The following is a 27,678-nucleotide window of genomic DNA, read 5'->3' on the forward strand; positions in this document are numbered from 1 at the left end:
GACAGGTTCTGTTTGGGAGGCCAGGCAATCCAGGGCTAGGAAAGCAACTGGAGATCCAGCCTGAGGGGATGAGGCAGTGGCCCTCTGACCTTGGCAAATTACTCAGTCTCTTTATGGTTTAAATGGAAGCTATAGAACATATTTTGGAAAGTTGGTGTAAATATGAAATGAAAAATTGAATTAGAAACTGCATAATGGGACTTCCCTGGTGGCACAGAGGTTAAGAATCCACCTGCCAATGCAGGGGACCTGGGTTCGAGCCCTGGTTCGGGAAGATCCCACATGCTGCAGAGCAACTAAGCCCGTGCGCCACAACTACTGAGCCTGCGCTCTAGAGCCTGTGAGCCACAACTACTGAAGCCTGTGCCCTAGAGCCCGTGAGCCACAACTACTGAGCCCACGTGCTACAACTACTGAAGCCCGCGTGCCTAGAGCCCATGCTCTGCAACAAGAGAAGCCACTGCCATGAGAAGCCCGCGCACTGCAACGAAGAGTAGCCCCCTCTCACCACAACTAGAGAAAGTCCGCGTGCAGCAACAAAGACCCAACACAGCCAAAAATAAATAAATAAATAAATAAATATTTTAAAAAAGAAACTGCATAATGTAATGCCTCACACATCGTAGGTGATTAGTAACCATGAGGAAGAAGAGAGCCCCTCAAAGGAGATGATGGGGGCTTCCCTGGTGGCGCAGTGGTTGAGAGTCCGCCTGCCGATGCAGGGGACACAGGTTCGTGCCCTGGTCTGGGAAGATCCCACATGCCGCGGAGCGGCTGGGCCTGTGAGCCATGGCTGCTGAGCCTGCGCGTCCGGAGACTGTGCTCCGCAACGGGAGAGGCCACAACAGTGAGAGGCCCGCGTACCGCAAAAAAAAAAACCAAAAAACAGGAGATGATGGGCCAGCCTGACCTCGAACAGAGAACAGGAGCACGCCGGACAGAAGAGAACCTGGATGGAAAGCGGTAGACCAGGCAGAGGACCAAGGAGAAAAAAGGTGCTGTTCGGGGAGCCTTGAGTCACCCCATGTCAATGTTAGGAATGTTGTGGGAAATCAGGAAGGCAGAAAGGGACTTCAGCGCCAGGTGAAAAAGTGCCAGGCCTTTGTTCTATATTTAGCAGAGAGACTTTTCCAGAGAGTGTGTGACAGAGGGGTAGAAGGTGGAAGTAGAGGAGGAAGGGGTAGGGTCAGTCCAAGCTGCTTCCCATTTTTCCAGCCTGGGCTCTGCTTCCTTAGATGGTAAGGCCAGAAACTGACCTGGGAAACAGAAGAGGTTAGTGGGACTTGTTTGTTGTTGTTTGGGGAAGGTGCGAAGTAGACACGATGAGATTATGCTCATGTTAAGTTCATGAGGCTTTTGGAGTATCCAGGGAGAGATGCCTAGTGAGCTTGTCAAAAAAGAGTCTAGCCTTTTGTCAATCGGTCAGGGATCCATTGTGTCCCCAACATGGGCTGAGTACTGTTCTAAGTTTTTCCTATATCACCGCATCTCATAACATCCCTGTGAGAGTGACAATGTCATGAGCCTCATTTTAAAGACGAGGGCTGTGATGGACTGAATTGTGTCTGTCCACAGCGCCCCTGCCTCAGTTCATATGTTGAAGCCCTAACCCCCAATGTGACTATTTGGAGATAAGGCCTTATGGGAGATAATTAAGGTTATTTTAAAAATTAATTAATTATTTATTTTGGCTGCACTGGGTCTTCGTTGCCGCGCACGGGCTTCTCTAGTTACAGCACGCGGGCTCAGTAGTTGCTGCACGCGTGCTTAGTTGCAGCATGTGGGATCTTAGTTCCTGACCAGGGATCAAACCCGGGCCCTCTGCATTGCAAGCATGGAGTCTTAACCACTGGACTGCCAGGGAAGTCCTGATAATTTAGGTTAAATGAGGTCATAAGGGTGGGGGCCTGGTGCAATAGGGCTGGTGTCCTCATAAGAAGAGGAAGAGACATCAGAGCTCTCTCTCAGTGTGTGCACAGAGGAATGGCCACGTGAGGTCATAGTGAGAAGGCAGCTGTCTGCAAGCCAGCAGGAGAGGTCTCACCAGAAACCAACCCTGACGGCACCTTGATCTTGAACTTCTAGGCTCCAGAACTGTAAGGAAAATGAATTTCTTTAATTTTTTTAAAGATTTTTTTGATGTGTACCATTTTTAAAGTCTTTATTGAATTTGTTACAATATTGCTTCTATTTTGTGTTCTCTTTTTCTGACCACAAGGCATGTGGGACCTTAGCTCGCTGACCAGGGATCGAACCCACACCCCCTGTGCTGGAAGGTGAAGTCTCAACCACTGGACCACCAGGGAAGTCCCTTTTTAATTTATTTTAAATTAAAGTAAATGGTTAAGTTACCCAGTCTACAGCATTCTGTTATGGCAGCCCAAGATGACTAATACAAGGGCAATTAAGCACAGAGACACTAAGTAACTTGTCCAAGGTCACACAGCTGGGAAGGAACAGAGGCAAGATTTGGCTTAGGGCAGAATCTTTGCTTTTAACCACTAGCCTCTTTGCTTTTAACTACTGCCTCTCTAGGCAGTGTGTGTGTGTGTGTATGTGTGTGTGTGTGTGTGTGTGTGTGTGTGTGTGTAGGGGCAACATCTCCACGTGAATGGAGAAAAAATGGGGCTGTCACTTTATTTCGAGAGGAGAGGTTGATTTCTGGGGCCCCACTGCACCGGTGTGCCTACCCTTGAAGCCTTGTGACTGTTGTGCTGAGGCTGCATGGCCACGTTCCAAGCTTCTCCATACACTTCTGTGAGACTAGGGAGGAGGACACTTCTGTAGAATGGAGAATAAATGTGTGGTCTGAGGCAGGCGGAGCTGCAGACATGTGCTCTGGCATGTTCTGTTTCTTGCATGTCGCCCAGGTGCTGGAGGTGTGGGAAAGGGTGGGAAAGGCTCTGCCCGGCCCTCACCCTCACCCTCACCCTCACGCTCACCGGGCCAGCAGCACCTGTGAACTAAGTGAAGAGAGAATCCAATAGGCTACAATCTGGCGAATCATCCAGAGACCCACCATCATACAGTAGTTACAGTTTGTTTTAAGATGAGCTTTCGTTCTTTCCCATGTAGATGAGTTAAAGATCGGGCTGGGGCAGGTGGAGGTGGAAAAAATAAAATCAGATTGGTTTTCACTTGGAGACCCGTGGATGCATTCCTGGTAATTGTTTCATTTATTTATTTTTATTTATTTAATTGGCGTATAGTTGATTTACAATGCTGTGTTAATTTCTGCTGTACAGCAAAGTGATGCAGTTATCCATATATATACATTTTTTAAAATATTCTTTTCCATTATGGTTTATCATAGGATATGGAATATAGTTCTCTGTGCCGCACAGTAGAACCTTGCTGTTTATCCATCCTCTATATAAAAGCTTACATCTGCTGACCGCAAACTTCCACTCCATCCCTCCCCCACCCCCCTCCCTCTTGGCAACCGCCAGTCTGTTCTCTACGTCCGTGATTCTCTTTCTGTCCTGGTAATTGTTTTTTTGTTGTTGTTTTGTTTTTCTGGTAATTGTTTTTGATTCTCAACTCTTTCTCCTCATTTTGAGGAGGGTTCCGCCCCCCCACCCCGGTTGTTTGTCTGTCCCCTTGCCTTGGAGTCCCTGAAATATTCCACAGCTCTGTCCCTGCCAACTCTGCAGAAGTGCTGCCATTGCTCAGAGCCTGTTCACAGCCAAGTGGGAGAGTTTCTCCACAAACTTCCATTTCGGTGAAAACAGAAAATAAAATGCAACCAAGCACGTTACAAGGGGGAGGCAGTGCTAGGTTCCTTGGCTGTGAGGCGGCCTGATTTGCCTGGCCCGTCCTCTCTGACCTTGACTTTCTTTGTATTGGTCTGGCCTGCTACTTTGCATACTGAGGCTTCCTTGGTCTTTTCTCTGTAACTGAAGGTTTGTCACGACTGGGAAAGTGTCCCGCCTTCCCAAGTCCTCTTCTGAACGCTCTTTCACCCCACTCCTAACATCTGTCCTTAGGGAAGAGAGCCTTGGTTAAACAAATTCTTTACTAAGAAGTTGTTTTTAATATTGTCACTCCTCCCAGGTGACTTTGCATGTTCCAAGAGGGCTGATGTGTTTCCCAACACTACGTGCAGATGAATCACCTGAAGCATTTATTGTGCTGTAGATTCAGATTCAGTGTGTCTGGGATAAGGCCTCCCCGAGACCCTGCATTTCTGACACTGGGCGGTGACGTTGCTGCTGGCCCATGGACCTCACTCTGAGTAGCCAGGCTATAGACGAACACTGAATGGGCGAATGGTTGTGAGGAACGCTACTGGAATGGGTATTAGTCAGGGCTCTCCAAAGAAACAAACCAGTAGGAGGTATCTATATTTAGACAGATCGATATAGATATATGAAGAGATTTATTTTAAGAAACCGACTCATGTGATTATGGAAGCTGAGAAGTCCCAAGATCTGTAATTGGCAGGCTGGAGACCCAGGAGAGCTGGTGGTGTCAGTTTCAGTCTGAAGGCCTGCAGGCTGGGACCCAAGAAGAACTGGTGTTTCAGTTTGAGTCTGAAGGCAGGAAAGGACCCATGTCTCAGGGAATTCCCTGGTGGTCCAGTGGTTAGGACTCTGTGCTTTCACTGTGGAGGATATAGGTTCAATCCCTGCTTGGGGAACTAAGATCCCGCAAGCTGTGTGGTGGGGCCAGAAAAAAAAAAAAAGACTCATGTCTCAGTTCACATCATCAGGCAGGAGGAATTCTGTCTTACTCCTAGGAAGGTCAGACTTCTGGTTCTATTCAGGCCTTCAACTGACTGAGTGAGGCCACCTCACATTAGCAAGGGCAATCTGCTTTACTCAGTCTACTGATTCAAACGTTAACCTCCTCCAGAAACACCTTCACAGACATACCTAGACCAAATGTTTGGACATCCCCCCCCCGCCCTCATGCCCTCATCAAGTTGACACATAAAATGAACCCTCACAGGACGGGAGTGTGTATCCTCCTCTGGGGTTTTCATGGCCCCTGGGCTGTCCTGGCTAGTCTTCTTGGAATTCTCTAGTGAGAAGATCCAAGTGTGTCCCCTTGTAAGCTGAGTGTTCATTGCTGCACCTCATCTAAAAGCTCTCAAGGGCATCTCTCTACATGACACCTGGCTATGCTCCATCCATTCTGGCATATAAAGGACAAATGCTACTTTACATTTATGTTCAACCTCTTAATTTATTTATACTGAGTGCCTGCTCTGGGAAAGGTACAAACTGGGGGTCAGTGAGGACCAAGGGTGAGACACCCCAGAGTGGCAGGGGTGTAGAAGGGACAGGCTACTTAATTTGTAGGGCCCAGAGCAAAAGGGAAATTGTAGGCTTGTGGTTCAAAAATTAGGATTTTTTGCTTGCCGATGCAGGGGACACGGGTTCGAGCCCTGGTCCGGGAAGATCCCACATGCCGCGGAGCAACTAGACCTGTGCGCCACAACTACTGAGACTGTGCTCTGGAGCCCGCGAACCACAACTACTGAAGCCCACGTGCCACAACTACTGAAGCCCGAGTGCCTAGAGCCCGTGCTCTGCAACAAGAGAAGCCACCTCAATGAGAAGCCTGTGCACCGCAATGAAGAGTAGCCCCCGCTTGCCGTAACTAGAGAAAGCCTGTGTGCAGCAACGAAGACCCAACGCAGCCAAAAAAAAAATTAGGATTTTTAAAGGCAGCATTGGCAGAGCAAAAAACCAAGTATGGGGCCCTTCTGAGTGCAGGACCCTGTGGGAGTGCACGGGTCACATGCCCGTGAAGCTGGTCCTGGGTATTGGGGAAGGAGGGAGGAAACAATATGGTGGAAGGAGCAGAGGGAGAGTCAGCTTAGGGGCCAGATGGAAACGCTGGCCTATTGATTTGTGTCTCTTTTTCTGTGTGTGTTATTGTTTTTTGTAGTCAATGTGTATTTTTAAATTATTTATTTATTTATTTTTATTTTTTGGCCACTCTGTCTGGCATGTGGGATCTTAATTGCCTGATCAGGGATCGAACACATGCTCCCTGCACTGGAAGCGTGGAGTCTTAACCACTGGACTGCCAGGGAAGTCCCAATTTGTGCCCCTTTAAGTTTTCTTCCTTCCCTCCCTCCCTTCCTTCTTTCCTCCCCTCCCCTTTTTTTTCAATAAATTTATTTAATTAATTAATTTATTTTTGGCTGTGTTGGGTCTTTGTTGCTGCGTGTGGGCTTTCTTTAGTTGTGGCGAGAGAGCGCTACTCTTCATTGCAGTGCACGGGCTCTAGGCACTCGGGCTTCAGTAGTTGTGGCATGCGGGCTCAGTAGTTGTGGCACACAGGCTTAGTTGCTCCGTGGCTGTGGGATCTTCCCGGACCAGGGCTCGAACCCATGTCCCCTGCATTAGGCGGGTAGATTCTTAACCACTATGCTATCAGGGAAGTCCCTAGGTTAGGTTTTAAAGTCATCTTCCAGCTGTTTCTCATAGCTCTAGAGGAGTGATTCTCAAAAGGAAACCATCCCAAGAATGGCTTACCAGGAGGCAGACATTCCACTTTCTCCGAACCTATTGTCAGGGCCTTGGTATTCATGCGTGACCTGGCTGATTGGTTAGAGAAATGCTCAGGAAGATATAAAACAGAGGTCCCTGCCAGTAAAATATGACTAACTAGAACTTTCTTGTTCTAGATTTTAACTCAAACTGTCTACTAATCTTTGAGGCAATCTGTCAGGTGAAGGGGGTTCTTGGCAAGAGATTGAGGATGAGTCAGAGCAAACTCACAACAGCTGCTTTGGAAAACCACTCACCTCTCTCTTGGTGGGTTCCCAAGTAAATGATAAGTCAACCAGTAAGTGCTTTTGTGACAAATATATTTATTTTTAATTTTTTTTTTTTTGTCATGCCACACAGCATGCAGGATCCTAGTTCCCCAACCAGGGATCAAACCCGTGCCCCCTGCAGTGGAAGCACAGAGTCTTAACCACAGGACTGCCAGGGAAGTCGTGAGATATGTGTCTTTTTAATAAGCTGCCTCACGTCCTTTTAAAAAGAGGTCATCCACAAATAAATGACAGAAGAGAAAATAAGTGCCAAAGTCCTCGTTTTAGGAAACACAGGAGGCTAATTCATTCATTCTGTAAATATTTACTGAGCAATTACTTTGTGCCAGGCTCAGTTCTAGACACCACAGCAGGATTACAGCAGGAAATGAAAGAGACCACAGCCCTGCCCTCTGGGAGCATCAGTTGGAATGGAAGGTGGAGGTAGAAACAGAGGCTGCTGCAGGGCTGCCTAGAGAGGAGGGTGTGGGCTTATCTTTGTGGTTTAGATACGGGGAGATAGTGAGAAAGGCCATTTTCTGTGACTTAGCTATGACCATATTTAGTGAGGCTTTCAGTAAGTGATGGGGAAGAAAATGTTGACTTGTAGTTGAAATTAGGGTCATGAACTAGAAATATAACTTCTGTGGGTTCTTTTATCCTAAACCCTTAATTCTACCCTTAAAACTCCACTTTTTAAAAATTTTTTATTGCCACTGCTGTGTTCTTTTGAGATGTCAACGGTGCCCTCAGGAGATGGGATGCCAGATGGCATTTGTCTGTGTTTTAATCAAAACACCCCATTCTCTTCGACATGGTGTGAAGCAGCAGCATTCTGTGCTGAGCAGAGAGACAAGAAACAGTACAGATACCTGTAATAGCTTTTCTGATTTCAAGGGCAAGAAATGTACCCAAAGGCTAGGTCAGCCTAATTTCATTAACTTCAGTGGTGACACCATTATTGTGGGAATAAACCCTCCCATAGTCAGCCCTGAGCAGATTCCGAGAGGCAAAGTCCTAATGTGTTGATATAGGTGGGGCTGAGGGACAGAACGATTGACGAAAAGCCCCAAATGGTGGTTTCCTATGTATCCATCTCCCCTTTATGGGCAGGGCTAAGCATTTCTCTTCCACTGTCTCCTTCATGGTTTTCAACCACTTAATGAAATGTTATTATCCAATTTAAAAAATTAGGAAACTGTGGGTCAGAGAGTTTAGTTCACTTAGCTAAGCCCAATAGCTAACTTATATGAGTGCATACTGTGTGCTGTGCGACTTCTTTTTAATCCCTTCAACATCCTTGTGGATTAGGTGGTATTACTCCTGTTTTACAGAATGAAAAAGCGAGGCTTACAAAAGATTAAATAACTTGCACAAGGCTCTGGAGGTGGAAAGCGGTGGAGCTTGGATTCAAACCAGCCAGTGTAACTCCAGAGTTTTTCCTCTCCACCGCTTTTCCGATTTCTTAGGAGCAGAAAGAGCTATGCCCAAGGCAATCAGATGGCCACTCTGAGGACTCATCTGAAGCTGTCTTGCAACCATGTTACCTCCTTAACAGGAGGGCCATGATGGCAGTAGACCTCAGTGAGGCAGAGAAGAAATAATTTTCGGGGGGAGGGGAGTTACAAGTGACAGATACTCATTATATTATTTAAATATAATTTCAGCTGCTGTACCAGAAACCCAAGTATCAGAGGCATAATAAAACAAAGATTGCTTTCTCTGACATGCAATAGTCTTGGTGTTGGCGTGTGTGTGTGTGTTTCTCATATATATATTCCCCTTCCAAGATGGTGGCTTGTAATAGGTTAAGAAATTGCTCTTTCTCCTGGGATGGAAAGCTTCACAAAGGAATGACTCTCCATTGAGAAGTCTGGGCAAGGTCTTGGCTGAGATGAGGTCTTTCTTTGAAAGTGTGTCTTTTGGAAAATCTCTCAGACTTCACTCAACATTCTTGCAATACCCATTATGGGACCTGGTGGACATATCACTCTGAGATCTACTATCCTAACCATTCTTCTCAAACTGATGTTTTAGAAACATTTCGGATCTTTAAAGCTCTTGCTTCTTTTTTTTGCGCCTCTATAATTCATTGATAAGTATTTTTGAGAGCCCCAAATGTGCCAGGTACGGTGATAGGCACTGGGATACAGCAGAGAGCAAGGTAGCTAAGAATCTGGATCCGGTGAAGTGCTGTGCTGGTGGAGGAGACCATAATTAACTGGTAATTTCAGCCTCCTTTAATACAGGGGTTGGTGGGAGGACTGGGGGTAGGAGATATGGGTGCCTGACCTTAACTGGATTCGGCAGGTTTCCAGTATCTACAAGACCGTATGCTGCAGTTGGAGTTCAGCAAAAGTCTGCTGCATGGATGCACTGGCTGTTAAGCTAGGATCTGGAGAATGGGTGGGAATTAGTCAAGTGAAGGGAAAGTGTGAGGGTGGGGTGGGGAGTGGGGCGGGCTCTGGGCAAAAGGAGGAGACCCAGAAGGGAGAGAGCACAATGAGATTTTTCTGTTTAGAGGGATGATTTTGCCAAGTGGAAAGTGTGGAGAGTAGATTTCAGGAGGCAAGGCCCGGGGTGGAAAGAGATGGGAGACCTTTGATGCGGTTGGGGGAGAAAGCATTGGGGAAGACGGCGTGGATTTAGGAGGAGGCTAGAAGAGATGGGAGAAGGAGGAGGGAAGAGAAGTCAAGGATGACTTCCAGTGTTCCAGTTGAGTTTTATGCTCTAGGACACAGGCATTTCTTTTTGCGGATTCTTTTTGTTTTCAGCCAGATAACCTCAGGGGCACAGGCCTCCCCCCTCCCTCAGGGCGACTGGGTCCACTGAATCAGGTTGTAGTGAATATTCACCCCAGCCTTTGTTCTTAATGGTGGTGTCCAAAGCTCTTAAGGCGAGGAGGAAGCACTGACGGGTGTGGGGAAGAGATTTCGTTAGCGTCTCTTCTGCCGGAGTCCGGGTTTCCTCTTCCTCACAGTCTCGCCAAAGGTAAATGGCAAACATCGTTTCCGGATTTTACAGAAGAGACCAGGAGGCAGGTCTGTGTGAATTTAGCCCGAGTCGCATACTGCTCAGTAGGTGAATGTGAGCCTGTGATTTCAAGTGTACTTGCTGGGCAAGATGAGTCAACCCGGTGAGTCCTGGACTCCCCAGGATTCGGTTAAGGCCACCGTGCCCTACCTGGAGCTTGGTTAGCGTCTAACATCTCCCAGCATCCACAGGAAGAAAACCTTAGGGTTTTTTCTTCTCGTCCAAAAGTTCCTGTCTCCCCCTAGAGTCAGGCACACGCCTCCCAAGCCAGACCACGTGTCGCAGGTACAACGTTTTTTGGCTCTTCCCCTCCCCCCGTTCCGTTCTTCTTTCCTCTCCGCCTTAGGTGGCAGGAAAATCCTTTACCTCGGACCAATCCCACTGATACCGAGCCGCGCGCGCGCGCGCGCGCCAACTCGAGCTCCTTCTCTCTACGTCATTGGCCACCTCCACCTATGCACAGTGACAGGCAGCTTCGCGGACCTATTGCGGGAGGAGGCGGAGGCCGCTCGGCCCTCCCAGAGCTGCTTTGTTAGGGGCTTCCTCGCTGTTCCCCAGCCGCCGCGCCTCCGCTGCCTTCCCCTGCTCTCCCCAAGCCGCGCCGCCGGAGCCTAGTGGGAAGGCAATCCCGGCGTGCGTGGCGGGGGAACCTCTCCGGCCGCGTGCCGCGGGCGGGGATGCAGCCCGGGTGCCCAGCGTGCGCCTGTTGTCACTCTCCAGCCCAACTCCGAACGCCCCGCTCCTGTGTCCGCCGTCTCTGATTGGCTGTCCGGAGGCGGAGCGATTGTCAGGCGGACCAATCGGAACTCGGTTTCCCACGGGCTTCCACGGACCCGCCCCCTAGGCGGCTGGCGGAGGCACCCTGACAGCTCCCATTGGCAGACTGGCTAAGGGGCCGAAGCGAGGCCGGGCAGAGCAGCGCCGCCGCCGTCGGGCGCGCAGCTCTGCAGCGCCGCGAACGCCTCTGTGTCCGCAGCCCCCGGAGCCCCGCGGCCCCGCATTGTCCCTGGCCCCCTGGCGGAGATCCGGGACGAACGTCGCGGGTGAGTACCGCGAGCCTGGGGAGTGCCGGCCGGCCGGCTGGAGCCGCCCCGAGGGACGGCAGTGAGGACGCCCGGAGCCTCTCTGCCCGTGACGGGCACGTCCTGACCCCAGTCTCCGGCACATTGGGGCTCCCGGCGGGTCCTAGCTCCCCCCGATTGGGCTTTACTCGTATTGTTTTGGCGATCCCACACTTGGGAGGTGGGGAGCTGGCGAGGGGAGGCAAGGGGAGACATCCTTCGCTCGAGGGAGCAGTCAGGAGGGAGACGAGCCAGTGGCTCCCAGGTGAGGTGCCTGGCGCCGAATGGAAGTGACAGTGTCCAGGCGTTGGCATTCGGTCTTCCCGGCAGCAGGAGGTCAGCGTTGACCTGCGGCGGCGGCGGCACTTTGTATTTGTCGGCTGATTTTTATCAACTTCGGGGAGGGCGTGCGTGTGCTTGCGTGTGTCTCTCTGTGTGTGTCTCCGTCCCTGACTTGGGCACCTCCAGGCCTGGGTTTTCGGCGACGCTGACTGGGCGGTCACCTTGGCTATCCGTGTCACGCTCGGGACCCGACTCACGGGGCGGAGAGCCTGGGGGTTGGCACACAGGGCCGGGGACCCGCCGCAGACCTGGGAGGGGACATTTAAAGCGGCCTCCTGCGCGAGCGCAGACAATGACTCGTCCGGGCGCGGGATCCTGGGGGCTGTGCGTCGGGTCCCCGCGCCGGATCGCCGTCCCGCCTAGCTCTCTTGCAGGCTCGGCCGCTCGGATGCTGCTGCGCTGCGCCGCTCCGCTCATCGCCCAGCTGGGGACCCGCGTGGGGCCCGCTTTTGTTTACAGACCTCGCCATTGGGCGAGAGCTGCGCGCTGCGCTCCCCCGGCTGCCGCCGCGAGCCCCCCTCCGAGCTGGGAGAAGTTGGTGCATGCTGTCAGGTGACGCCCCCTCCCCGGGCCTCCTGGCGAGATGCTGCGGGGAATAGACGCCCAGACGGCGCCTTCGTGCCCAGTCCCCGCTGCGCACTGCATTCCCAGGCTCCCTACACCCAGAGGCCCTCTCGCATTGGCGGCCGTCGGGGCGCTTGACTAAGCCACGCTCACCTCCCTTCCAGTGGCATCCTCTGGGCTCGTTCCCAAGCCGGTCCAGGTGGATTCCGAGTCTGCCTTTTCCTGCGTGTTAGCAAGTCTTGAAGGACGCGCGCGAGCCCTTGGGGACGCTGGCCAATCCGTGCCCGTTTCAGTGGTACCCACGCAGCCCCGCGGAGCAGCTGTGGGGCATTCTTCACTCAGAGCGGATCGGGTTACCCGCGCGTGCTGACTTGGCGTCCACTTTGTTTGAGCTGGAACAGAGGTTGAGAGCCTGGGCGCTGAGGTCAAAAACTCTGCTTCCAGTGCCTGCTCAGCGTCACTCACGAGCTGGGTGATCTGTTCCAGACCGAGCTACTTAATCGCCCTGCGTCTCAGTTTCTGGGTCTGTAAAGTGGGGATAATGTGTATCCCTATTTGTGGGAGTGGGAGTGGGAGTTAAACGACAATATAAATCAACTGGCGCAGTGACTGCTACGTACGGAACACTGGAACAATGTTTCCCTGTTAGAGGGAATCTGTTGCAGAGGATGGCCCCTTGTCTCTTCCCCTTTCTGCAGTTTTCCATTTTCCCAACTCCTATTTTATTTTAAAAAGCATGAGGGATTGCTGTTTTCAGCTTCAAACAGGGCTTGTTTTACTTGCTCTTAGGTTTCACTCTACTTATCTAATCGCTTACAGCTCTTTTCTTTTGTATTTGAATTTCCATTAGGTTTTAGTTTCTTCTTCCTTCCTTCTTCCTTAAGGCTCTGCTGAGACCCAGGCCTGGGTTTGGAGGAGGAAACCTTGTCCAGGTGGGAAGTGGTTGCCGCTGAACCAATGGCCGCTGTGCAAAGTGAATAATACCCGGATGGAGGGAGGTTTGAACAAAGAGATACCTGGAGGCTGGGAGGGAGTACTTCCTGGTAGAAGTGAAATTTGAGCTGTGTCTTGTAGCAGAAGTTTGGTAAATCGCTGGTTTCTAGAATATGCTCTTTTGTACCCCACCGTAAAACTCCGCCAGGGAGGTTGTCTTGGAGTGGTAAACACCGAAGTTCCTGGGTAATTATCTTTGAATAGAAGAGAAATATACCTTAGAAGGAGGCTGTTGTCTAACTAGGGAAAGTAGAAGAGGAGAATTGATTTCATTGAATATCTTCAAAATGCTGTCAATGTGTTTTGACTTGTTTTTCCTTTGCTCCATCAGCACTGCTGATTTCCTTCAGGCAAAGAGAGAAGCCAGTTTCAGACAGGAAAAAACGAAAACAAGAAAAGCCCCTCCGTAACCTATAATCAGATGAATAAATAGTTTGAAAAAGACCATCTCAGGCTTGGCTACAGAATAAGGTACTGAAAAAAAATGCTTCTCGTTACAACACCCTTTTGCCTGTTGGAGCAAATTATTGAGTTGGGTCAATAACACCTCATTGAACGTAGATCCCAGGGGCCTTTACTGACCAAAACAAGCAAACAAACAAACAAGAAGTAGGTGAGGGACTTGCAGTTTGTCCAGTGGGAGATAAGCCCACAGGGAATGTTCTCCACACCCTCTGCTCCCCTGGGCCTACCTCAGTCACCCCAAGTGGAGGCTGCCTCACACAAGCCACGGGGTCAGTAGCATTATTGCTGGATGCCAGTGGATAAACGTGATAACCTATTTATTTAAAATCCCAGTCGCAGGGCTTCCCTGGTGGCACAGTGGTTGAGAATCTGCCTGCCAATGCAGGGGACACGGGTTCGAGCCCTGGTCTGGGAAGATCCCACATGCCTCGGAGCAACTAGGCCCGTGAGCCACAACTACTGAGCCTGCGTGTCTGGAGCCTGTGCTCCGCAACAGGAGAGGCTGCGATGGTGAGAAGCCCGCGCACCGCGATGAAGAGTGGCCCTCGCTTGCCGCAACTAGAGAAAGCCCTGGCACAGAAACAAAAGACCCAACACAGCCAAAAATAAATAAATTAATTAATAAAAAGATAAAATAAAATCCCAGTCGCAGAAATGATTCTGATCCTTCCTGCACTTGTTCTGGGAATTCTCTGGCCCTTAGGGATGCTTGAAGGCAGCTTTGCCCCCTGCTGCTGCCTGGGGATCAAATCAGTTGGGGGCCTGGACTTAAAAGGGAGCACGTGGTCAGGAAATCTCATTAGCCGACCATTTAACTGCACTCTAATGCACATCCAAAGAGCTAGGACAAAGACTTCCTCTCCTTTGCCCCTGCAGTTGTCTCTCCCAGGTCCCCACTCTTCCCCTCCCCGTCTAAGACCAGAAAGAAGACTTGGTGCTGGCCTGTCTCCCCCATGTTCCGCACCAAATTCCTGGAGTTCTGATGAGCGGTCAGTACCCCGGGCGTTCTGGAGCGCCTGGGCGGAAATTTCTTCCCAAAGCTTTGCTGAGGGCCTGCTAGGTGCGCGTGGTAACACCTCTCCTTTCCCTTCCGCAATGCAAGGAGGTTACTTACTGCCTGAAGGAGACGCGTATTGTGAGACAGCACTTTAATAGATGCGAACTTCAAGCCTATGCTTTCCCAAATGAGGAATGCAGGTAAGAGCGTGGGAATCACATCCAAGCCTTGCCTAGAAGCCGGTGATGGCAGGCAGCTTCTGCCTGAGACTCAGGTGGCTTGAGGGTGAGAAGGCAGAGAGAGAATTTGGTTCCAGTGGGCAGTGTACAGGGGGTCCTGTGGAATTCCTGAATCCCTAGGTGCAGGCCTGTGGATGAGAAAGAGCCTTATTTTCACTGTGTCCAGTCATTTGGACTCCCGTGTCTAAAACAGTGTTTCACTGGGGATGTGTGTGTGTTTATACATATATGTATATATACATATTCATTTTCCTTTCTAAATTAAGCAAATGGGTAGAGTGTATGTTTCCATGTCCCCCTTCTTTCCCGCCCCCCGTCACTATGGGACCAGAAGAAACAGATTTGCAAGGCCCCCAGCCAAATTCTTCTGTTTTTCACAATTCTAAACTTCAGGTCACTTCATCTCTAAATATTTAGTTTTATATAATAATTCCTGTGTTTTTTAAAAAAACTATCATCATTGTAGGCCAAATCCCTTATTTAAATTTCTTTGTTTTAATTAAATAAAGGAGGCATTCAAAAAATAAAGCAATACTCAGCCAGGAACAAAGTTTTTGGAAAATAAAACAATGCTCTAGTGTAAAAGGTACAAAATATTAATAGTTAGGTAGTTAGGTGGGTTTTCCCCTTCCATCCCCTTCCCACCCTCCACACCCCTCTAGCCTAAGACTTTCATTGTTCCTGTGGTCTCCAGGGACCTCATTAAGACATTCACAAAGGCCTAGACTGTGGGTATGGAGCGATTCCTCCTGGACTCGTGTGAGATTCTTCTAGAAGACCTTGGAGCTCTTGCTAGGTGGAGAGAGATTCTTCCCTCGTTGGGCCGAGGCTGAGCTCAGAGCCTTGCGTTTGGCTGCAAGTGGGGTCTCAGTTCACTGAAATAGCAGCAAAAAAAAAAAAAACCTGGCACAATATAAGAGCCAATCAATTGTGTGCATCCAAAGGGTGCTGAACAAAGAGTGATGATTCAGTGAAGACCACGTGGGAGGGAAGGTGCTTTCAGTTGAGCGCATCCTCAGTTTCTGAATGGGCCGAGGCCCTTTGAGCTTTGGTGCTGTCGCGGAGTTTCTTTCCGTAAAGGGAGACTTGGATGTAGCATTTTGGAGCCAAGCAAGAAGGTACCGCGTGTGTTCTGGCTCGGGCCACTTTGAATTCATGAAGGAGGAGAAGTGAAAGGGAGGAGGAAAGTGTCTTTGGTTAAAAAACAAAACAAAACAGTATCCCCCTGCATTATTTAATTCCAGCTTCTACAGGAGGATTTTATTAAAGACCAAAGGATGAGTGTAGAGGTGAGTGTACAGGTGTGTGAGGAGATGCGTGACTGGGAGACAGTGGACCTGGGACCAAGCTTGGCTTGGGGTGGGCGGGGAGTGGATGGCGGATAGGCGAAGGAGATTCAGTTGCTTGTCCTTAAAAACCCCAAACACAGTTCTCTGTGGCTGTGGAGGAGACAGGATACCCTGCCTAACCTCCCTCCTCCTGGGCCAGGAGATGCTCACCTCGTAAACACAGATCCATTCTAGTTCCTGCTCCTGGCTTCCTCTGCCCTCTGTGGAGGGGATAATGGAAAGTCACCAGGTCAACTCTGGGGGACGGGAAGCCAGGGGGAGTCCTGGGTTTGGGAGTCCTCCCTGTGGAGCTGTCAGGACCACGGAAGTGGAGTGGATGGGGTTTTCCGCTTGCTTTTCAGAAGAGAAGGTGGGCCTCAGGTCTGCAGGTTGAATCTGAAGGGCCCTCCGGAGGGGGTCTGCTTTGCCTCCCCTTTCCCCCAGCCACGTGGGTGGCCCCCTGGGTCTTTGCGGGAGAGATTCCAGCCCAAAGCCTGACCATCCCAGGGTTTCTCAGATCCTGGGGACAAGATCTCTTATGACCCAACTGCATCTCCTGCACAGGGCACAGAGCGCTTGGCCGCATTCTGGGCAAAAGAAGATTTTGAGCAGGAATATCTAAGAGAGTCAGGAACTCATTAGCTGGTTCCCACTTGATTTGGGGGCAGTGTTTTAGAGACTCAGAACTGTGGTTTATTCTCGCCATGACCTTCAGATGTGCATTTTGGTTTTTCTGGACTTAACAGGAGCCTGACCTAACTACTGAGCTAATGTGTTAGTTTTGGTCTCTTTTGCAAAATGTTCATCTTTTGTTTGGCTGCACGGCATGGCTAGTGGGATCTTAGTTCCCTGACCAGGGATTGAACCCGAGCCCTCGGCAGTGAAAGTGTCGAGTCCTAACCCCTGGACCACCAATTCCCCAAAATGTGCACCTTGATCTCCTCACACACACACAAGGATATCCATGGAGAGTGGGAATGTGGGGGGCAAGTTCTTTATCGTGCTGTAGCCCCCTGGGTTCTGATAACCATGGAGTCCCTTTCCATACCTGTAAGGCCCCTAGATCTCTGGGGTACCCTGGTCACTCCTGGTCATGCCTGTTGCCTGGCTTCATGACTAATTCTACCATCTGACATTCTCAGCCCCAGTTTGGCTGCCTGGAATCTTGAGTTCCAAGTGTCAGAATTGTAACCCTGATTATGTTTAAGTAACTGTGTAGTATACTTTTCCAGTTGGGAAATCCTGCTGTGTCCTGAGAATGCCCTATGTGCTTTCTTTCATTGAAAAAGTCTTTGGATCCAAAAGTTGTTAGGACTTTTGAATATTCTTGCCATGGTGAAGCTCTGGCCTTATGACGCTTGGTAACTGCCACAGAGAGGGTAGGGGCTCTGTATGTTTTTCTTGTTCTCTTAAGGATCTAACATACATTTCCAAACTGCCTAACTAGGGATGCAGTCCTTGTCTATGAAACGTGAGTCAATTTTGCTGTAATATATTGAAATCACAGTTTCACTCAGGGATGATGACCCACTTCAGTATTTTTCCTGACGTCAAGTATATTCTTATTTTGCGTGGATTCTTCAACTCAAGTAATGCCAAGTTTGATTTGTTTCTGAAAACGATGTGCAAAGTAATGATTCCATGTAGTATTAACAAACTAATAGGATAGATGAGCTTGTCGTGAAGAACATGTTCTGTCCCCATTTTGTTTTTTTTTCCGCCCACTCCTGTACTCTCCAGAAATAATCACTTCTGTTCATTTTTGTTTTTATTTCTACAGGTTGTCTTTATATCACTAAATAATCTGTTTATGCCACTTTTATTTATTGACTTCCTGTTCTGATAAATGACAATTTAGCTTACTTATTGCTTCTTATTTCCTTTATTCTCCAGATTTTTATGATTATATTTATAGTTCAATCTTTGTTACTTATATGGACTCATTTAGTTCCATCAACCAATGACAGGGACTCTTACCTCCTTCCCCTTTGTAAAATGAGAATATCAGTGTCCTGACCTATCTTTCCTCTCCCCTTCCCTTCCTGTTATACCTACAGCTTCTGTCAGATGTCAGGGTTGGTGAGATTGTGTTCTATAAGCACGATAAGCACGACGAAGTCTTCTGTGCCTTGTCTATTTTTTGTTTTGATAATGGCTTTATTAAGATATGATTTACATACTATGCAATTCAGTTCTTTAAAGTGTACAGTTCAGTGGGTTTTGGTATATTTACAGAGTTTAGCAGCCATCACTGTAATCAATTTTAGAACATTTTCATCAACTCCAAAGGAAACCCACATCCGTTATCACTTGCTTCCCTTCCATACTCATCCCGCCAGCCTCCAGTAACCACTAATCTATATTCCGTCTCTGTAGATTTGCCTACTCTGGACATCACATATAAATGGAATCATATAATATGTGGTCTTTTGTGACTATCTTCTATCAGCATAATGTTTTCAAGGGTCTTCCATGTTGTGGCATGTCAGTACTTCATTACTTTTTATTGATGAACAATATTTCATTGTATGGATATACCACATTCTATTTATATTCATTCATCAGTTGATGGGCATTTGGGTTATTTCCACCTGTTGACTATTGTGAATAGTTGCTGCTGTAAACGTTAGTGTACAAATATTTGTTTGAATACTTGTTTTAAATTCTTTTTGGTATATACCTAGGAGTGGAATTGCTGGGTCATATGGTAATTCTATGTTTAAACTTCTGAGGAACTGCTAGATTGTTTTCCAAAGTGACTGTACCATCTTACATTCCCACTAGCAGTGAATGAAGATTCCAGTTTCTCCATATCCTTGCATTTATTATTACCTGTTTTTTTGTTTGTGGTCATCCTAGTGGGTGATAGGAGCTATCTCCTTTCGGTTTTGATTTGCATTTCCCTGGTACCTAATAATGTTGAGCATCTTTTCATGTGCTCGTTGGCTAATTGTGTATTTTCTTTGGATAAATGTCTGTTCAGACCCTTTGTTCATTTTAAAATTTGGTTTCTGTCTCTTAAATTGTGAGGATTCTTTGCATATTCTAGATATAAGTTCCTTGTCAGATATATGATTTGCAAACATTTTCTTCATTCTGTAGATAATCATTTCACTTTTCTGATGGCATCCTTTACATACTGTTTGCTTTTGAAAAGCTGAAGAGCAATAAAGGTGTTTGCTTAGTTATGACTGTCAATAACTGTCAACTTTGCACTCCATAGCCAGGCTATACTAGTTTCATATTTTCTATAGCTATACTGGCATGACTTAAGTTATAGATTGAGAAAAGAAGCACTGGAGAGACATTATATTTTAAATCTCTGATTTCACATTAAAAAAAAGAGCAATACTTTGTTTACTTTAAAAACTGTGTGAATGACTGAGTTATTTAATTTATTTACCAAAGCTGCGGAAGGGTATATTTCCAAGGTGACTTGAAAGGGAGCTGTCTTTGGGTATCAGCTTTTGGGTGAAAAATTTTTTTTGTTGGTTGAAATATTTTTTATTGTGTTATGTTAGGACAGGGGTTCTTAACTGGGGCCAATTTTGCTCACCAGGCAACATTTGGAAATGTCTGGAGATATTTTTGTTTGTTCTACTGGAGAAGTACCTAGCATCTGCCTAGAAGCAAGGAGATACCTGGCATCTTAGCTGGTACAGGCCAGGTATGTTGCTAACATCCAGCAATGCATGGGGCAGTTCCCCAGGCGAAGAATTATCTGGTCCATAGTCAGTGGTGCTGAGGTTGGGAAACCCTGCATTCAAAAGACACAAATACTGTTAGAGATCTGCCTATTTAAGTTTCTTTACATAGAAAAGGAGCTTATGTTTTGTAGATATTTGGAAGCTAGCTATCTTGAGGCATCAGATTATTTTGGTTATTTTAAACACTCTGGTTATTATTTTAGCGGGAATTAAATTAATAAAGTGTCTTTCTTTTTTCATACAGAGTTCTAAAAAATTGGGTAATAATTTCAGGCGTTTTGGGCTTCTCAGTGCATGACTAAGTTCCAGTATTTAAAGGCTTCCGGATGTTGCTAATAACTGTTCCCTGAATTCTGCTCTGGTCCCTGTTATGGGAGGGAAAAATATTTGCAGGCTGATAATTATAATGTTCCTCTTCTTAAGCAGCTTGTGGAGCATGAAAAATAGTTTTAGAAAAAATGTTCCAAGTGCAGCGCAAGATCTACTGTGAGGTTTTAGAAAAAGTCTTATGAATGTTGGAATAATTATCTCACCTTGAAACGTCTGATTAGAAATTATTTCAATTCTACAGTTATGCCACTGAAACTTTAACATTTCATTGTCATTTAAAAAATTAAGCCTCATAACTATGGTTTTCACTTAACCTAAACAATTTAACAATCTAATTGTTTTAAAATTGATTGAAAAAATGAATCCTGTGGTTTTTTTCCTTATTTTTTCCTTCCCTTCTTTGACAGTTAATTGCTTTAATTTGGGGATCGAATGCCTTGAATGCCTGCAACTTTGGTCCTGTGACCGCTCACCAGTTGGATCAAAGCATTTAAATTACCTTAAAGAAAAAGGTTTGTGGGAGCCTGTGGCATGATTTCAGCTCAGTTCAAGTAAGAGAACCCAAATGACCTTCTCTTTCTTGGAGGAAATAGGGTCAAAAGCAGATGGACGTTTTTGGTAGGTGCTGCAGATTAGTTGAGGACCTCAGAGTCTTTAGAGGTGCAAGGGAACGGCCTGTTCTTTAAACCAGGACTAGTTAATGTAGCTTATTTGAGTGAGAAGGGCTGAAATTATTCCTCACAGATAGCCTCTGAATTTTAATTGCAGTAATTTGTGTCTTTTTAGCCCGTGATACAGCAGTTCTGAATCCCATCTAACTTATGAAAAGTGAATTTATAGGCCTGCTAGCAACTAGCAATTGGCCATGTATAACGTCTGGACATTATTACAGCATATGGACCCAGCTCCTCCAACATTCTGGGGCCCAGCCACAGCTAAGACAGCCAAGGGTTATACGTGCAGGTCTATACATACAGCTCTTTGGGGAGACTGGTACCAAGGGCAGAAGGTATGGTCTTGGTTGCTGTGTTATGGTTGCTAGAAAACCATAATTTGGGAAAAAAGGGAACTCTCATAAGGAGATAGTAACGTACCTTAAATATTAAGGTTTCCATCATGGAAAAGTTATTTGGTGGAATTCTGAAGTGGACAGCTTAATTAGGACATGAGTCAAGTTTGATAGTTTAATGCCCTGAGTATTTCATCTAACTTAAGGATGCTGTGAGAGTCATGTTTTTGAATTTCCTCCTTTAGTTTGAATAAAATCTCTCTGGCCTCTGGCAGTGTTAAAATGGTTAATGGCCTTTGATTACCTGGGCTCACCCTTCTCCATTTTTCTCAGACATTCTGTGGGTTTTTCCTTACACTTTCTTTGTCTGTCCGGATGATTCTTCCCAAATAACTCATCTTCAAAGTTTTTTTTTCTTTAATTATAAAGTATTTCTCTTAAATACATCAGATACCAATAGTAAATATAGCCAAATAGCAACAACGAATGTCTTTTAGTGTTGAAGGTAAGTGCAAATCTTATTTTCCTAGGCATAGTTTTCTCTAACTGAAAGACTTTACAATCAGTACGGGTTAATAGTATAATCAGAAAAAAATTGCATTAATTAAATACACATTCATCTTTGGGTAGGTGGCAAGTAGTAGAAACTTAATCTCCCAATTTTTTTTTTTTTTTTTTTTGTAATCCACTTACACATGGGGATTAATAGCGAAGTGTCTTCTCAAAAGTTAGGATTTCGGGAAGAATAAAGACTGTGGATTCTGGCCCTGGAAAGAACAAAGATGAGAAAGCCCATGGGGGCAGCCAAGAATCCCAGGGATTAAATATCAATGGAAGGATTAGCCCCATTGTTGACTGATCCTATCAGGATAGGATTGAACCCAGACCCTCCATCATCAGAGAGTTGTTGACCTTCGAGGGTTGACTGCACCCCTGTCTTTATACTCCTTTCCCCTTGGACAGTAGTCTTACATCCACAGTTCCAATCACAGTTGTGCCTCATGACCTCAGTTTTTCTCTAGGATTGCTTCCTTGTTCATGAACTAGCCCATCTTCTCTGAAGGTCCTAAAGCACTGATGATTTTCAAGTCAAGCTTAATTCATGTTTGTGCAGGGGCTGCTAGTAAAAGGTGCCTCAAACTGGATGACCTAAGACAATAGACATTTATTCTCCCATAGTGCTGGATGTTCAAAATCAAGATGTTGGCAAGGCCACGTTCTCTCCAAAGGTTCCAGGGTAGAATCTTTCCTTGCCTTTTTCAGCTTCTGCAGGCCGTTGGCATTCCTGGGCTTGTGACATCACTCCAATCTCAGCCTCCTTCTTCACACGGCCATCTTCTCTTGTGGCTGTGTGTCTGTTTCTAAATCTCTTCCTCTCTCTATTAAGATACAAATTATTGGATGTAGGACCCATCCTAATCCTATATGACCTCATCTTAACTTGACTATGTCTGCAAAGACCCAATTTCCAAATAAGGTCATAGTCACAGTTACTACAGGTTAGGGCTTAAACATATCTTTTTGGGGGACACAGTTTAACCCACAAGGATGTCCAACCACTCCATTAGACTGCCGTTAAAATCACTTAAGAACATGTAATATGGGTGTGTACTTACTGCTGAGAAATGTGACTTTCCTAAAGCTTAGCTCTGATATGTCACCATGTGTTTTAAGCTTTCAAAGACTCTATCTAGTCCTTTGGTCCCAGCCCTGCTTTCCCATTTTATCTCTCAGGCCTCCTTTCTCAAATACTTAGAGCCAGTGAAACAGGAGTCCTGTTTGCCCTGGGATGTATCCTATTCTCATTTTTTTGCATGCATTGTGTCTAGATCTGGACTGTTCCTATCTTTGCTTGCCCTTCTTCCAGGTCTGGTTGAAATCAGCCATCCTTATGCCGTTTCCTTGATGTTCTAGTGTTTAGTGGTTCTTTTATTTTATTTATTTATTTATTTATTTATGGCTGTGCCACACGGCTTGCAGGATCTTAATTCCCTGACCAGGGATCGAACTCGGGCCCCCGCAGTGAAAGTGCTGAGTCCTAACCACTGGACCATCAGGGAATTCCCTAATGGCTCTTTTAGGTGTGTTATCATAGTCTGTGTCTCTGTGAACACTTCTCCTAGGCTGCAAACTTTTTTTTTTTTTCTCCTGGAAAGTCTTCTCAAAAGTTTGTCATTTGGATTTCACAATCACTTCAAGAAAGGTCCTACTAAGCGCACTCTATGGTCAAGAAAAATCGTGGCCTGGAAGGGTCACAATTAGCCCAAAGAAACCAAGTGGAGAGGCCCAGCTGGAAATCTCACTAAATCTTCGGGCACCAAATGGCAAGTGATTACCATGGTATTGCAGATTACAGGTCATCATACGCTCCCAACAGACATTGAAGAGAAGCCCCAAAGACAGAACAGTTACCCAGTTTGCCTGGGAAGATTTGTGGATTCCGGGATCCCCAGAGGGGACATGAAAATGGGGTTGACCCTAGACTGCAGACTTTTTGAGGGCAGGGTCTCAACCAAATTGATCTTGGTTTTGCCCATGGCGCCCCTGGGGAGGAGCTCGATATAGGTTAGTATACACTTGCCCCCAGCTTACAACATCCGCTATCAGGATATATGCATGGTGCTCTGGTCTTTGCCAAGACGGTGGGCTCTGCGAGGTGGCAGCTAAGGGATGAGAAGCCTAAGGCGGTAAAGGCTGTACTCAGGAGAGACTAGGCACAGGCATATTCCCTAAGGACCCACTGGCAAGGGCCCACTGGCAAGAAGGTGTCTTAGTTGCTGGTGAGCAGTCTTCAGCCAGGATGAAGCTGATGCTGTAGCAAGAGTGAAAACTAGGCAGCATGCATTCTGAGGGGGAAGATGGGTGGGTGGGTGTCTTAGTTCGAGTTGCTGTAATGAAACAGCATAGGCTGGGTGAATTAAACATCAGACATTTACTTCTCACAGTTCTGGAGGCTGGAAGTCCTGAGATCAGGGTACCTGAATGGTCAGGTTCTTGGGGAGAGCCCTCTTCCTGGTTGTGGCTTCAACAACCTTTGAAGATGGTTGGCCTTCAACAATGGCCTTTCCTTGTTGCATGCACACACAGAGAATTCTTCTCTTGTCTTCTTTTTATAAGGACATTATATTTCATCATGGGGGCTCCGCCATCATGACCTGATCTAAATCTAATTACCTCTCCAAACTGCACCCCCCCCATCACAGTGGGGATTAGGGCTTCACCATGTGAGTTTTTAGAGGATACAAATATTCAGTCCATAGCGGTGAGCAAGCATCCAGGCACACAGTTTGGAACCCACGGATAAACAGGAACCAGAAAACAAAAAGTACGAGAGCATTGCACCAATATGTCTTTAATTCTGAGGTGAGCTGTTCCATACCTGGACTTTGTTAAGGGTCATGGGGGCTCGGGGCTAAGCAGCCCAGGACCTAGACTGCAGATGGATGGGGGAGGAATTTATATCTGGATACTGAAATTCTCTGTGCAGAAAATAATGGAAGAGCCTGAGGGTGGAAGTGAGGGATGGGGGCTGGTAGAAACAGCAGGAGGTGGAGTCCTGTGCCTGCAGGACTGTGGCTGGGAGGTGAAAGCATCCCACAATATGCAGAGGGACCACATGGTCAAGGGGATCTTCACGGAGGGTGGTCCCTTGATGGATGACTTGTAGCATGTGGTGGGTGCAGTGTTGAGAGCAGAGCGTTAATTGCATGTGACCACAGAGGGAGGGATGAAGGCCACTGGCTCTAGAGAAAGTGAATCTCAAATTGCTGGTTGAAATCAGAGAAGGGTTCAGGCCTCTGCTTTGGCACTGCCAAACTATTTGCTAGTCGGGGGCAGCAGGAGCTTCTAAAGGAACTTTGTGCTGCACAGATCAGCTGACTCTTTAAAATGTATTTTTATTTGCTGTATGTTTGTTTTAAGAACAATCAAGTACATTTAAAAGGGGCCATTCTCCAACATTGCTGCTATGAGAACACATTGTTGCTTTTGGTATTTCTCTGTTCTTTCTTATCTTTTCCTGCCCTTTTTACATATTTGTAACTCTTGCATAGATACAGCTTTGTATTTTGTTTCTTTTCGTGGGACATTGCATTATCAACTCCTATAAAGGAGCAAGTGGACAAATGTAAAAAGAACTGTGCTTACACGCAGGTACAGACTACTCGTGGGGATAAACTGATGATGACATTTGTTGATGGAAGTTCTGCTGAGCTGAAAGAATTGGCAAAATGTCTGGACCATTAAGAAAATGGATTCTGTGATTAGTTTTAAAACTAGGCCAAACAACAAGGTCCTACTGTATAGCACAGGGAACTGTACTCAATATCCTGTGATAAACCATAATGGAAAAGAATATGAAAAAGAATATATATATGTATATATAACTGAATCACTTTGCTGTAAAGCAGAAATTAATATAACATTGTAAAATCAACTATACTTCAATAAAATTAAAAAAAAACTAATGGGAAAAATCTAGACTTCAGAAAAAAGAACAATAATTACAATTCATTGAATCATATCAGATATGTAAAATTTCATAATAATGTAAAACGTAACAAACCTCACTGGTTGCCGCTGAAGTTTACTAGGGCACCAGCGTATCTGCAAATTGATAAATAAAAAGAAAGAAATCAGCAAAAAAAAACCACACACAAAACCAACAACCACAACAACAAAAGTAGGCAAACCAACTAGTTTTTCTGCAATCAGATTTGTAAAGTAACGTATATCCCTTGGGTTAGTCTTTGTTTTTGACATAGCATCCCTTCCTTAAATGCCTTCTGTCGTTTCAGGTCAGTAGGGAGACCACATAATAATAATTGTATGGTATCTGTTTCAAGACATTTTCTTTTGATTTTTATAAAGTAAGTTGGTATTAAACTTTTATCAATTAAGAAAATATACAAGTAGTATATATAAAATATAAGCAAGTATGGTTATGTCCATACTTGTTGTTTACGATGGTCACATGTTCCAGTGAGCTAATCACTTACATAACCATCCTCCTGTAATTGAATATTTGTTGTGTTTCTTTTTTTAATCACTATCTTAAGATTCCTTGAAGTTCTTGATGTATACTTTGCTTTTTTCCTTTTTTTTTTAAACTTGTTTTTCTCAGGCTAAATTCTCAGGATATGGTATTTGTATTAAATATGACATTTAAAAAATGGCTCTTGACTTGAATTACCAAACTGAAACTGTGCACCTCAGACTGGGATTCGAACCCACGTGGCTGGGATTCAAACCCGACCAAAACCCTGATTGGCACTTGAACCCACCCGGCCGGGACTCGAACCTACGTGGCTGGGATTGGAACCTGGCCAAAACCCATGGTCTTCCAACTGACATCACACACCTGGTTTCAGGACTTAATGAAGGTCAGGTTCTTAATGCCCCATCTCAGAAAGAATTCAGTGAGAGACAAAGTGATGGGTAAGAAGCGGATTTATTTAGAGAGAGACACATTCCACAGACAGAGTGTGGGCCATCTCAGAAGGTGAGAAAGGCACCAGGGTACGCGATTGTCAGTTTTTATAGGGGTGGGTAATTTCATAGGCTAATGAGTGGGGGGAGTATTCCAGCTATTTTGGGAAGGGGTGGGGATTTCCAGGAATTGGGCCACCGCCCACTTTTTGATCCTTTTGGTTGGCCTTGGAACTGTCAGGGCACCTGTGGGTGTGTCATTTAGCTTGCTGATGTGTTACAGTGAGCGTATACTGAGGCTCAAGGTCTAGTGGAAGTCGACTTGTCCGCCATCTTGGACCCATTTGGCTCTAATCAGTTTATGTCATGTCCTCGGGCTATGTCATTCTTTCAAAGGTTGTGCCCTGCCCACTTCCCTCCTGTTTCAAAACTGCTTTAAACGTTTTGATCAAAAAAAAAAAAAAAGTCTTGATCAGTTCATATGAGTATATTAACGTCACCATGCCTAATCTGCACTGGGTCTTAATTATTTAATTTTATTTTGTTACTGTTAACATAATAATAAAGAATCTCTCTCTTTGCTTTTCAGGTAGACTGAACTTTTTGTGTTTATGATTTTGAACATTGTTTCAAGCTTTTAGAAAACACCATTATTGGCTTATCTCTTAAATCCTTTACATTCTCTGGAGCAAAATAGATAAAAAACAAGGAAGAACTTTCTTTGGATTCCTCATCTGTGAGAGAATGAGGTTGAAGCAGAATTGTTCCGAGAGCCTTTGTAGCTTCCAACGTCCCGGTCTTTGGGTTTATGAACCCAAAGTTTAAAAAGTGACTGGGATGCAACATTAAGAGTTCTGATGCCCAGGCTGGTGAAATGGTTGTAGATGACCTGTTGCGGCTAGTTTTTGTTTTTGTTTGTTTTTTGTTAATAGAGTTTGGTTTATAGAGCAGTTTTAGTTCATAGCAAAATGGAGCCAAAGTTGAGAGAGTTTCCGTATATCCCCTGTCTCCACACATGCACAGCCTGCCCCATGATCGACGGCCCTCACCAGAGTGCTGCATTGGTTACAATCAACGAATCTACACCGACACATCATTACCTAGAATCCATAGTTTACATCAGGGCTCGCGGGTGGTTGGTGCACATTCTGTGTGTTTGGATTAATGTGTAGTGACATATAACTACCATTATAGTGCCATCTAGTAGTTTCAGTGCCTTAAAAATCCTCTGTGCTCTGCCTGTTCATCTCTCTTTCCCCCCAGCCCCTGGCAACCACTGATCTTTTTGCCATCTCCATAGCCTTGCCTTTTCCAGTGTGTCGTGTATTTGAGTTGTGGCTGGTTTTGAGGACGCTGACATCACTGTTGAGAATCATCCCTCAGGAGTCTTTCCCCACCATTCCCTGCCCTT

The 27,678-nt window shown here is 46.2% G+C and overlaps 1 protein-coding gene across 2 annotated transcripts in view; it reads left to right on the forward strand.

The window, feature by feature from the left end:
• Nucleotides 1-10,675: 10,675 nt before the first annotated feature.
• The window catches only part of TIAM1 (TIAM Rac1 associated GEF 1), a 407,413-nt gene continuing 390,410 nt past the window's right edge, over nucleotides 10,676-27,678 (forward strand). For both annotated transcript variants that reach the window (XM_027101391.1, XM_027101428.1), the window contains exon 1: nucleotides 10,676-10,848. The gene's annotated coding sequence lies outside the window, so the exon portion shown is untranslated. The remainder of the gene's footprint in view (nucleotides 10,849-27,678) is intronic.

Source organism: Aethalodelphis obliquidens, unplaced genomic scaffold (genome assembly GCF_003676395.1).
Source record: "Aethalodelphis obliquidens isolate GAN/ISIS:26980383/991018 unplaced genomic scaffold, ASM367639v1 scaffold1, whole genome shotgun sequence".
In the NCBI taxonomy this organism is placed as follows: domain Eukaryota; kingdom Metazoa; phylum Chordata; class Mammalia; order Artiodactyla; family Delphinidae; genus Aethalodelphis; species Aethalodelphis obliquidens.